General features: G+C 37.8%; 1 protein-coding gene across 1 annotated transcript in view; it reads left to right on the forward strand.

Annotated features, from left to right (window-relative positions):
- The window catches only part of LOC136837125 (uncharacterized), a 56,927-nt gene that overhangs the window by 9,098 nt on the left and 35,087 nt on the right, over positions 1 to 12,742 (forward strand). The gene's annotated exons all lie outside the window — the stretch shown is intronic.

Consider the following 12,742-nt stretch of genomic DNA (forward strand, 5'->3'; position numbering starts at 1 on the left):
GAGCGTCGCCTGTGGTCTTCGCGTGTTGAGTAATCCTCCCGTTTTCAATGTGAAGTCTCTGGCATGTAAATCTACAAGTTTCGTGCCTGTGATCGATTCCATATCGCAAATTAACTTTTAAGCCAAAATGTCATCAATAAAACCTTTCATGAAAATTGGAAATGTTTTCAGAACTTAACCCACAACGTAAAGCGTTATTTCCAGTTGGTTTTGCTGGATCGTAATATTTTCATGACTCCTGTCATTACTGAGCCGTTTACGCTCAGCTTATGAGTATGAGAATCCGCCTCCGCCGCAAAAGAGCATTTGCGTTCATTGCAAACCCTGTAATCATGCCTTGTAATGCACAAACATTTCGCTGTGGAAATCCCACGAGCTATGTAATCTGTTCCCTCATTCCGAAACAGTTACTTAGGCGCCATATGGTCCAGTGCAGTATGTAAAATACCGTTTTCTCTGCTGCACGATATCCCATTCTCTTTGGTTGTGTAAAGAAAACGGGAATTTAAAGAGAGGCTTAACTCTACTGGTGGTGTGGAGTTGAAAAATTCACATGGCATTACGTGAACAAAATCGGCTTTTCTTCTTGAAATACTTTCTAATTTTTCTTACTTTTCTTAATTTTTACTCTCGAGGCAGTTACGTGCACCTATACTGAAGGTTTACCAGCAGTTGTTGTAATCATCATTGATATTATTAAGCAACAAAGACCTCCTAACTAACGGAGTTTGTCACTTTTTTATCCGAGTTTTAAATACATGAAGGTGTGAGGTTCCTGTAACCTACAACGCTTTCGTTCAGAGGTCTTTGTGGTTGAATATTAAAAATACTGACCACTGAACAGAAGACTAAATTTTTATAGTCTTCAAGTACAGAAGATTAGGTAAAGTTGGTAACAACAATGACAGTTAATTTTTTATTGTTAAGGGATTTGGTATTTCAATTATCCTTCCAGAGAAGGGAATGTCGTATAAAAAAAGAACATTAAGCTAAAATAGCATCAATAATAAATGAAAGTAAATTAACAAGGAAATTAATGTGTATACAAAAATACCGTAAAACAAACGAAAAAAAAAAAAAACTGGCGTTAGTGCCTAGGCTTATTTGTTAAAAGTATCATTGGTTTATGAAAACTGGCATCAGGAATACTAACTAGGGGGACTGTTTCTCAGGTCCAAAATGAAGAATTGAAAGTCCTCTGATGCAACAAAAACAAAAACGTCACCAAAGCGAACGCCAAACAGAACGTCAATGAGATTGAAACCGAACCAGCGTCAGCTGCATCATACATAATCATGTATCATCGTAGAATAACGGATCCATGTGGGATCTCGTCTGAGACGTTGGGTAGGGGGGACGCCTTAGGGGAGGGATCCAGGGGTGCTCGTCTCTCTCTCTCTGTCCAGAGGGAATTCCTTAGCGGCAGCAGTTACTTATTTCTTTCTTTCTTTCCCTAAGTGTCGGCCTCTTCTGAAGAGCTTCGAGACTTGTGTAAGACGCATTTGCCTCTTTAATGAGACCATAAAAATTATTTTAAAACGGAAAAAAATGATCGGTGTAACTGTTCTTTGGGGTCTGTGCAAAGTAGCTGATAATTACTGGTGACAATGCACTTGGATGAGCTTGGGTGAGGAATGCAAATTACGTTCGTGTTGCTAATCACAGTGGTGAATCTCTAAATAGAGGAGTTAGTTCACTTTTGCCTGTAACTCAGGAATTAAGAATAGCTTCCGGTTACTTGGTTGCCACTTCCTTTTTTAAGGTTACAGAAAGATTTTCTGTTAAATTCTTCGTATAATTCGGCCATAACCATTATTGTTTGACTTTTCGTGATGTAAAGCAGTCACGTCACTTAATGTCTTCACATTAAAAACCCATTATTGTTGATAGCGGTTATTTAGTGGCTAACTTTTTTTTTTATTCGTGTCTTTATAGTGCTATGGTCGGTTTTGAATTCCGAAGCTACTGTACCTGCATTGTTTAGCCTCTTTTATTTTATTTATGTATTAAGACTGAATAGCGTACAGCTTGCAAGGAGTATGTTTTTTTTTTTTTTCGTTGCCAAGTATTCGTAAATCAGGAAGTGTATATCTAAGCTACTCTACGTCAGTTCTCTCTCTCTCTCTCTCTCTCTCTCTCTCTCTCTCTCAGTTGAATATTCACGTTCATTTCTCATTCACCATCTCTCAATGGATACCTCGATGGATTCCCCCCTCGCTACAGGTCTGGAATTCTCTCTCTGCTTCCCTGTTCCAGTATTAAGGAACTGGAATCTTTAACTCATATATTTCGTGGCATTCCGGAGTTGTTTTTTTTTTTTCTTAATATATCACAGCTTCCAATGATTAAATGACACTATCAGGCAGAGGTTTAATTTGTAAGTTGATTAATTAGTGGTTAAGCAATTTGGTTGCTTTTATTTATGGGTTAAATTGTTTAGTGGGTTGTTTATGTAGCAGAGAGGCTATTTAGTGGACTGGCATTATGTGGGTTGTTTATTAATGGAGAACTGGTGTGGGTGAGATTCGATTCCATGGATAGCGCAATTCTTTAGTGGATAACTTTTATAGTAATAAAGTAATTTGATTAACACTATCCAGCCGATTACTTATGTTGTAGAATTATACTTTATTTGACACTGTTTGGTGGATTACTTCTGGGACGGAAATGTGATTTTATTGACACTATTTGGTCAGTTATTTTTGGAACAGAATTGACTCTATTCGGTCGATTACTTCTGGAACAGAAATGTAATATTATTGACATCATTTGGTCGATTACTTTTGGAACAAATGTAATTTTATTGTTATTATTTGGTTGATTACTTTTGGAACAGAATTGACTTTATTTGGCCGATTACTTTTGGAACAGAATTGACTTTATTTGGTCGATTACATCTGGAACAGAAATGTAATTGTATTGACACTATTTGGTCGATTACGTATAGATTAGAAATGTAATTTTATTGACACTATTTGGTCGATTACTTATAGATTAGAAATGTAATTTAATTGACACTATTTGGTCGATTACTTATAGATTAGAAATGTAATTCGATTGACACTATTTTGTAGGTTGTAGAGTAGAAATGTAATTTATTTGACACATTTGGAGTAGAAATGTAGTTTGATCGCCACTCCATTCGCTGGCTTATTTAGATGATGAATAAAAATAAGTCCTGCAGTGGAAAAGTGCTTTGATGGAGTCTTGTTTTAAGAGCTTTTTATTTGCTGAATAATTTATTTGGTAGATGTCAGTAGATTGAGAAGCTGCTTCAATTGATAGACTTTTATTATCGAGTAGATTTGGTTGCTTGGTTATTTAATTGATAATTTAATTAGTGACTGTGTTATTAATGAGCTATGGTTATGTTTAACGTAAGTTATTTGGCAAAATGGCCTGTTGCTGCATTAGTCATTTGATAGCCAAAATGTTTTAATATTGGTTTAATATGTTTTATGGAATATTCATTTCTAAGATTCTTACTTTTTTGATCATTCCTTTCCCTCTCAGGCAGTATTGTAACACCCGTCAGTCCAAGTCTTCACAGTTTCTGTATGGAAATCTGTAATCCTCAGATTTCACAGTTCTTTTCTGTGTCCTTCGGGTCTGGGTTAGGTAAAGGCTTTACGTTACCTTTCCCATGTTCCTTTTCTCTAAAAAAAAATGTCCTAAATGATATTTACCAATTTGTAAGTCTGACATCCTGTATATAGAAACCTCTCCGTGAATTTAAGAGCAACTAGTGGAAGCAAGAGTCCGTGCTGGCACAAAGCCAACTTATCTCAAATCAACAAGAACTTCATCAGTATGTCTACCTGAATAAGAGTCCATATTGAGGAAGAAGGAAAGAAGAACTCTTCTTCTTCTTGTTAGATTAAGTTGGCCTTGTTCCACCAAAGGTTCTTAAACGCCGAGGGCTTTTAGGAATGCTAATGAGACTCATCCGAACGACCATATAATTTTACGGTTGCAGGAGTTTCAAATTGACTCTTCCCCCCGAGCGGTCTTTTCCCTGGGAGTTCTTCACTGCGTCTCAGGAGGGTGACACTGCCCTTGTTCTAATGGGCGTTGGCTTTGAGTAGCAATAGTGTATGCTGGCATTGTTAGTTATAGTTTCGTATAAGTTCCTTTATTATTCTTGTGTTTACAGTCTCCCTCGCACATGTTCTTCAGTGTGTCTGACACATGATGATGTTCATGAAACTTACGTAGTTGCATTGTTGAGTTAATATCGTTTCTTGTGAGTCACGTATATAAAATTTCTTTTTGATCAGGGATGTTCTTGGGACTAAGTTCATTGACATGTTTTCCTTGCTCGCCTCGCTTGGTTAATCATTCAAAAAATTATTAGTGAGGCGTTTTTTATTTGCATTGCCTCAAAGGATAGCGAAAGTTTTTATTTGCAGGTAAAAAGAACTCTTACAATTGGTAAGCTCATGAGCAGGAGACGGTATCATGGATTAAGATAGGACTGGGTAATGTACTTACGTATAGGGTAAGGTACGTGCTCAGGAATAGGGCAGGTTAAATTCCAAAGAACTGAATAGACTTTGCATTTGAGAATGAAGTAGGCTATATACACGAGGAGTGGATAAACTGTAATTTGGGATAGAATAGTTTGTGTAAAGAAAAGTACGTAATGTGTTTAAGAGTTACGTAAGCTTTCGATTAAAATTAATGTAGGTTATGACCTTGAGAACCAAATTGATGCACCTAAAAATGTACTTGAGATTAGGATATATTAACTCCACAGACGACCCAAACTAGACTGCTGTTTTTTTATTGCCTTTTTTGGGCCAGCTTATTAGAGAGAATTCCTATCGAATGGATTTCCATTTTTCTTCTCTACTTTTCTTTTAAATCCCGTTGACCTTTGTTATTGTAACGTCATGTTAAAATGAATGGTTATTGATAAATTTAGTTTAGTTTGTAATCATGAATAAAATGGCATGCACAGGTACCTGTTATTTTGACATCGTTGCAAGTGAGAAAGACTTTCGGGGTGAGGTTGCTAGCCCAGTGTCTTTCTCCACCTCTTTGGTGACCTATTTGGTGAACTAATTACCAGGTTAAAAATTAACAGATTATTTCGAAGGGGACACACGGAAATTTAACGACATGAGTATTTAAACGTTCCGGTTCGCTAAGGAGTCGATCCTGGGATCTTTAAAAAGTGACCAGTAGATTCTAAATATACTGTATATATATATATATATATATATATATATATATATATATATATATATATATATATATATATATATGAATTTTATCACATCACCGTGATTCATATACAAGCATTAAGCTACAAATGTCCTTTAATATCCAATTCGCTCTACCTCGGAAAAAAATATATTTTCATTTGTTATCCGAAGGGGAATTTTTTTACGTGATATGATAATATATTATGTCCGAGGTAGAGCGAATTGGATATTGAAGGACATTTAATAACAATTTTTATATATATATTAATATATTTATATATATATATATATATATATATATATATATATATATATATATATATATATATATATATATATATATATCAACACATATGACCTCAATTAATATCACTATCATTTTAAACGTGATAGTTAATCATACTGCAGAATAGTGCACCTCGTGCGGTGCACTGTAGGCATTACTTAAGATTCTTTGCAGCATCCCATCGGCCCCTAGCTGCAACCCCTTTCGTTCCTTTTACCGTACCTCCTTGCATATTCTCTAGCTTCCATCTTACTTTCCACCCTCTCCCAACAATTGATTCTTAGTGCAACTGCGAGGATTTCCTCCTGTTACACCTTTCAGACCTTTTACTGTCAATTTCCGTTTCAGCGCTGAATGACCTCATTGGTCCCAGTGCTTGGCCTTTGGCCTAAATCCTGCATTCAGTTCAATTCAGTACAGCAGAACATCCATTTCTGGTTCGAATGAAGGCCACTTCCCCTTAGCCTTTGGCCAGCCTTTTGATTGCTGTTTTGCGAACGTCAGCAAGAGACTTCCGAAGTCTCTTGTCACGAAGTCACGTTACGAACCCCGAGGTAACGGCTCTTACCACCGTGTCACGCGCTTGTAACTCTTCCATAACAGGTGGCTGCTCCGTAAGGGTGGCGCTCTTCGTGAGCGTTATTTTTGGTGTTGTGATGTTTGTTTTTTGAGGGGGTGCGGGTAGGGGAGGGAGGGTGCTATATTGTCATTTACAGATCTTGGGTTAACAACAACGAGAGCAATTACAACAACGCCAATCATCGTTATCGTCATATGATGTTTTATGTGAAACGTTATGACCCTTGACTACAACAGATATAATAGTGATACAATTTACTTGAAAATTATTATTATTATTATTATTATTATTATTATTATTATTATTATTATCATCACTAAACTATAGATGAAAACCTTGTGTAGAAAAATTCACAATAATATATATATATATATATATATATATATATATATATATATATATATATATATATATATAAGTATGTAGGAATATATACATAACTATTTATATATATATATATATATATATATAAATTATATATATACATACATATATATATATATATATATATATATATATATATATATATATATATATATATATATATATATATATATATATATATATACTCACACGCTCACAAACAATTCAACAAAGTACACAGTACACACGTGTATATCTCCGTTACTCTAATAATAATTTTGTAATGGACGCATTCCTCAACATGTGACCACCACAAGTTCATACAGAATGTGATGTGGAGGGGGAATTATCCACCCCTCCCCCTCCCACAGGGGACAGTGTCGCCCATCTACCTAACCCCGGCCCCCGCCCTCCTCCTTCAACCCAATGACTCGCTAGATTGGGCGTAGATGCTGTTTTGCGCTGCCGCCTTCTTCATTCCCTCCCCCAAGCCGTCAGTGTTATTGTCATTCGTGTGGTGCGAGGAGGATCGTGTTGATAGCATTAAATGTAACGTCTCCAATACAAGAAGTTGAAAAACGCTTTTGGAATCTGTTGCTGAAAATGTTCGGTACTTGATTCGGGGTCCCTCGGTGAAGCTGGATTGCAGAGAGGATATGTTGAGTGTTTTTTCTGTCGTCGAGAAAGCGTGAAGTGCAGAAAATAAGAAAAGATTTCCGATGTAAATCGCAATAGTTATTTTCTTCGGCTTGTTTGGAAATGTGCGGAATTGTAGGAAATTCTCTCCCTGTGTAAAATCATTTATTTGCCGTTTTCTATTAAAAAAATAGACTGACGTTCTGGAAAATAAATTAGATACAGTAAAAAATTTTACTACTTTCGCCGGAAAGGAAGACGGCAGTGACTAGAGCAGTAAAAAGTGTTACGATTTTAGAACCTGTTTAATTGTGTTAGCGGTGCCATGGTAACAATATCCGGTGTGTGAAGTTTGTGGTTTGGTTTTAGTTTTACCGTAGAATCATGTCGAGAGTTTTGAAACTCCTAGTGCTGAACACAAAACACGTGCAAGGCTAGTTTTAGGCTTCTCTTACTACTATGGTGAAATTCAGAAATTCAGAGTCGAGAAGAGGTAAATTGAGAAAAAATAAAGAAAGAGGAAAGTCTAAGAAAAGACCATTAGATGTAGGGAGAGGGAAATCTAATAGAACAGGAAAGGCAAATTTTGATAAAGAAACATAAAAGGAATAAAATCACATCAGCAAAGCGACAGATCCAAGAGTCTTCGTCCGTTGGCTTCCGCGTCCTTCCCTCCTCCGGCCGAATGTTCCTGAACAAATCCACGACGCCTCCGAAGCCCATCATGCGGCTGCTGAACTGGTCCTCCTTGGCCAAAGGTCCCCCAAAACCGAGCAGGTGCAATTGCAAGCACCACAGGCACCAGCGCATGCTTGCAGAGCAGAGTGCCAGAGAAGAGGAGGAAGCGAGGGTGCTGGAAGAGACGGAGTCTCTTCAGCCATCTCTGCAGCCCACGATTACTTTACCTTTTGGTAATAATGGCTGTTTGGTTTCTTCTCTGTCCTTGTAGCTGTTTATTCTCCCTCTGCAACATTTTGGTTATGTTTATTTGTTCGTCAATTGTACTCTTAACCTTTAGGCAATGTCAGTTTGTTCTCCTGCTGTATTCTTTTGACAATACAAGTTTATGCTCCTGTAATCTGTTGGCAATAAGCAGTGCTAGTTTATTCTGCCTTTGTAATCTTTTTGCAGTGTCATTTTATTGCCCTGCGGTAATATTTTGGCAATGTCAGTTTATTCTCGCAGTGTCATATTCTGGAAGTGTTAGGTTACCCTCCCACCGTGATCTGGCATTGTCAGTTTACATCTCTGGGCAGTGACGGTTTGTTTTCCTCATTAATCTCTTGGCATTGTCAGTTTATTCTCATTTTTAATCTTATGACTATGTCAGTTTATGCTCCCCTGTGTAACCTTATGACTATGTCAGTTTATTCTCCCTGTGCAATTTTATGACTGTCAGTGTGTTCTCCCTCTGTAATCTTATGGTTATGTTAGTTTTCTTCCTCTGTAATCTTATGATTATGTTAGTAGGTCTCCCTCTGTAATCTTTTTGCGATGTCATCTTATTCTCCCATTGTAATATTTTTGTTACGTCATTTGATTCTCCCACTGCAATCTTTTGGTTATGTAAGTTTATTTTTCCCTTTAATCTTTATCCAATGTCAGTTTAAGCTCCCTCTGTAATCTTTTGGCTGTATCTGTGTAGTCTTCTTCCGTAGCCTTATGACAATGTCAGTTTATTCTCCATTTGTAATCTCGTGGTAATATCAGTTAATTCTCCTTCTGTAATATTTTAGTAATGGAGTTATTTCTCTTATAATCTAGTCTTAAAGATATTTTAATCCCTAAAATTCGAACCTTTACCGGTAAAAGTTTTGGTAAAGCTTCTACTGTTGCATTTCAACTGCGAGCTCTACCCCGTAGGGCCTAGTTCCGTCAGTGCACGGAGGTAACACTCAAGAAGCGTCCCTGCGGCTCCTAGCTGCGCCCACTTTTTAGACTTTCACTTTGCCTCCGTTCTGATTTCGTTCCAGCCATCTTGCTGGCCAACCTCTCCAACTCCCTCGTTCCTCTTTCTTAAGCACTGAATGGCTGGAAGTGCCCCAGTGCTAAACTTTCTGATGAAATTTTCATAAATCAAATTAAACCAACTAAAAGCTTTAGACTATGCAGTTTATTGTCCCCAATTCCATCTCGAGTATCCCTTCCACAGTCTTTGGCACTGAGAGTTGATTTTAATGTTTCATCCGGATCTTTGTAGCAGTGACAGTTAATTCTCTTGTGTTTTAGTTTTTGTAAAAGAAAACTATTGTGCCGGCTTTGTCTGTCCGTCCGCCCTCAATTCTTAAAAACTACTGAGGCTAGAGGGCTGCAAATTGGTATGTTGATCAACCACCCTCCAACCGTCAAACATACGAAATTGCAGCCCTCAAGCCTCAATAGTTTCATTTTATTTATGGTTAAAGTTAGGCATAATCGTGCATCTTGCAACGATATAGGACAGGCCACCACCGGGCCGTAGTGAAAGATTCATGGGCCACGGCTCATTCAGCATTATACCGAGACCACCGAAAGATAGATCTATTTTCGTTGGCCTTGATTATACGCTGTACAGAAAACTCGATTGCGCTGAAGAAACTTCGGCGCATTTTTTACTCGTTATATGTTATTTACTGTGAAAGTTCATTGGTCCCTTTCTCATTCGTTTGTCCTGCAACCTTTGAATTGTGGCTGTTCATTTCCCTTTTTTTTTCTTGGATGTCTCCATAATCTATTAACATCCAATTGTTTATTTTTTATAATCCTTTACCCTATTATTTCAGTATTTATCGTCTCAAGTTTTACACCAACAGACAATCAATTTTTTCTCCTTTTTTAGTTCGAGGGAAGGTTGTGTAAGCTGTGACTTCAAAATTTAAATGTTTCAGTGTTACTACCTCTATTAATATAACCATTTCTTATGGCTGGAAATGAGAGAGTTATAAAAGTCAATTTACACTTTAATATTAAATAATTTCTGTATCCATGTTAACTCATCACATGTGGCCTGTCGTGGATTTCATTTCTCCAATGAGTCATCACCTCAACGTCGACTATTCCCATTTCCGCGTAGGGGCGTAGTGCAGTCAGTGCACCTCACTTGGAGCACTGTAGGCATTACTTGAGGTTCTTTGAAGCGTCCCTTCGGCCCCTAGCTGCAACCCCGTTCATTCCTTTTTACTGTATCTCCGTTCATATTCTCTTTCTTCCATCTTACTTTCCACCCTCTCCTAACAATTGATTCGTAATGTAATTGTGAGGTTTTCCTTCTGTTACACCTTTCAAACTTTTTACTGTCAATTTCATTTTCAGCGCTGAATGACCTGACAGGTCCCAGTGCTTGGCCTTTGGCCTAAATTCCATAATCCATTGTACTGTTCCCATATTCTGAATACTCTTTTCAACATTGTTTTCAGCCATTAGTTGATGTTTCGCTTCAAACTCATTTTTTGCTGTTGGTTGAAACGCCTTTCAAGCTTCTTCGACCCAGTAGGGGAGTAGTGCCGTCAGTGCACCTCACACGATACACTGTAGGCATTACTTATGGTTCTCTGCAGCGTCCCCTCGGCCCCTAGTTGCAACCCCTTTCGTTCATTTTACTGTACCTCCGTTCATATTTTGTTTCTTCTACATAGCTTTCCACCCTCTCCTAACAATTGTTGTATCGTGCAACTGCGAAGTTTTCCTCCTGTTTGACCTTTAAAAACTTTTTACTGTAAATTTCCCTTACAGTGGTGAATGACCTCATGGGTCCCAGCGCTTGGCCTTTGGCCCCAGTCCTACATTCCATATTGGTTTAAACCTTAATGAGATCTGCTTGTGCGTAGGTTGAAAACGTCCTGGATAAGGGCACTGATTAGCGTCTACCAAATTCACCTATAAAAGAATAAGACCCTTGGCTGTCAGTTTTTGGTTGTTATAGAAGCTTCTCTGAAGACTTTGGAGAAGCTTTGATCTTCGAAATTCATTTAAAGAGGCTCATTTTATTTTGATACTTATTCGTTTGTTTATATACTTGTTTTGCAGTTTGTCGTGGGAGTGGCAGCCTAATAGTTCGGGATTATGTACTTGTCCAGTTCATTTTCCATTGGCGGGTCTTGTTTGTTTTTATATTCATGTTCTCTTGTATTTTGCCAACGAACTGCCTGTAATTTATGGATACGCATATCACTACAAGCCTTGAATCCTGAGTGAAAATTAAGAAACTCTTATAGTTATACAGTATTATACAGTACCTCTAACTTACTGTATCACTTGATATGCATTTATTTTTTTAGAATTTCTTTAGCTTTAAGCTCACGGAAGTGGTGATTGTAGTAATGTAGTATTCTAATATAATGTGTGTGTATATATGTATACACACACACACACACACATTTTAAAAAACTATGAACAATTAAATATTGGCGATGGCGAAGATGGGTCCATTCCAGGTTTAGCAAAATGTGTCTGAAAACTGCAAACGTGTGGATGTATGGTCAGGAATTTATTATATTTAAAAAGTAATAAATTTGCATTTCAAAGATACTCTCTAGTTGCTCATGAGGTTATAAGTCACATACATACATACTTTGGATATGACGTACATACCTCCAGAAAGCTGAACGCATTCGTACATAGTATTCGATTCAGGCTACTTTCTTAGACCACGACTTTCACACCTTTTCCCTGAAATCTGCGCAGTGAAAGAGAACAAAGGATGGGTCAGCATCGCTTGCGAACATCGGAGAAAGTGCAAATACTTTCTCATAGGGCTCTCTTGACTACCTGCGCTGCTTAACGGTCCGAATGGAAAGTGTGCCAAGTATGTCACGTGACTCCTCTTCAGTTTTCACGGACTTTCAGCATTTCTTTCCGCGAAGAGGCTGATCCAACGGCCGATTTGGTGCCCTTATAGAGTCCAGATCCGAAGGGAACAAGAAAAAATGGGGTAAGGAGAGAAAAGGCGATGGAACGTTGTTGGAGATGGGGGATATGGAAGTAGGAGTAGGATTCTAAATCTGGGTAGAAGAAGAAGAAAAATTTCCACTAACTGCGCCTTCCGAAATGGTTTATTTTCACCCGTGAAGACCAGGCATATCGTTTTTTCATGACGCTTTCTGGTGACCGTTTGCTCGTTGTCCTTAATTCTCTGCCTGACATCCTTAATTCGTATAACATTTTGATGTCATTGCTTCTTCTGTAAAGGCTTAAATATAAGTCACATTCCGTTTGTTTCTTATTTGAAACAGATTTACGGGAATATTTTCTTTTGTGTGTGTGGCGGGAGAAGGGGGGGCGGTTAGGGGGCGGTTGGTCAAATTGCCTTGGACCCAAGAACCAACCCCACAGTTCTTAATGTGAATGGGATGAAGGTTAAACGTAATTAATTTTTATTTTTTTTGACGGCAACATCAAAACGTTTAGTTCTGAATTCCGTTAAAATTTTTGAGCAACTGAATAGGTTGGGCAAGATATATGATTCTAGATTTTGTTGCCAACTGAGGGCCTGATTTTTAGTTTTCTGTAAAAGAAATCTATTGTGCCGTCTATGTCTGTCCGTCCGCAATTTTTCTGTCCGCACTTTTGCTGTCCGCCCTCAGATCTTAAAAGAACTGCTGGTGCTAGAGAGCTGCAAATTGGTATGTTGATCATCCACCCTCCAATCATCAAACATACTAACTTGCAGCCCTCTAGCCTCAGTAGTTTTTA

The sequence above is a fragment of the Macrobrachium rosenbergii genome, chromosome 57 (assembly GCF_040412425.1).
Source record: "Macrobrachium rosenbergii isolate ZJJX-2024 chromosome 57, ASM4041242v1, whole genome shotgun sequence".
Classification (NCBI taxonomy): domain Eukaryota; kingdom Metazoa; phylum Arthropoda; class Malacostraca; order Decapoda; family Palaemonidae; genus Macrobrachium; species Macrobrachium rosenbergii.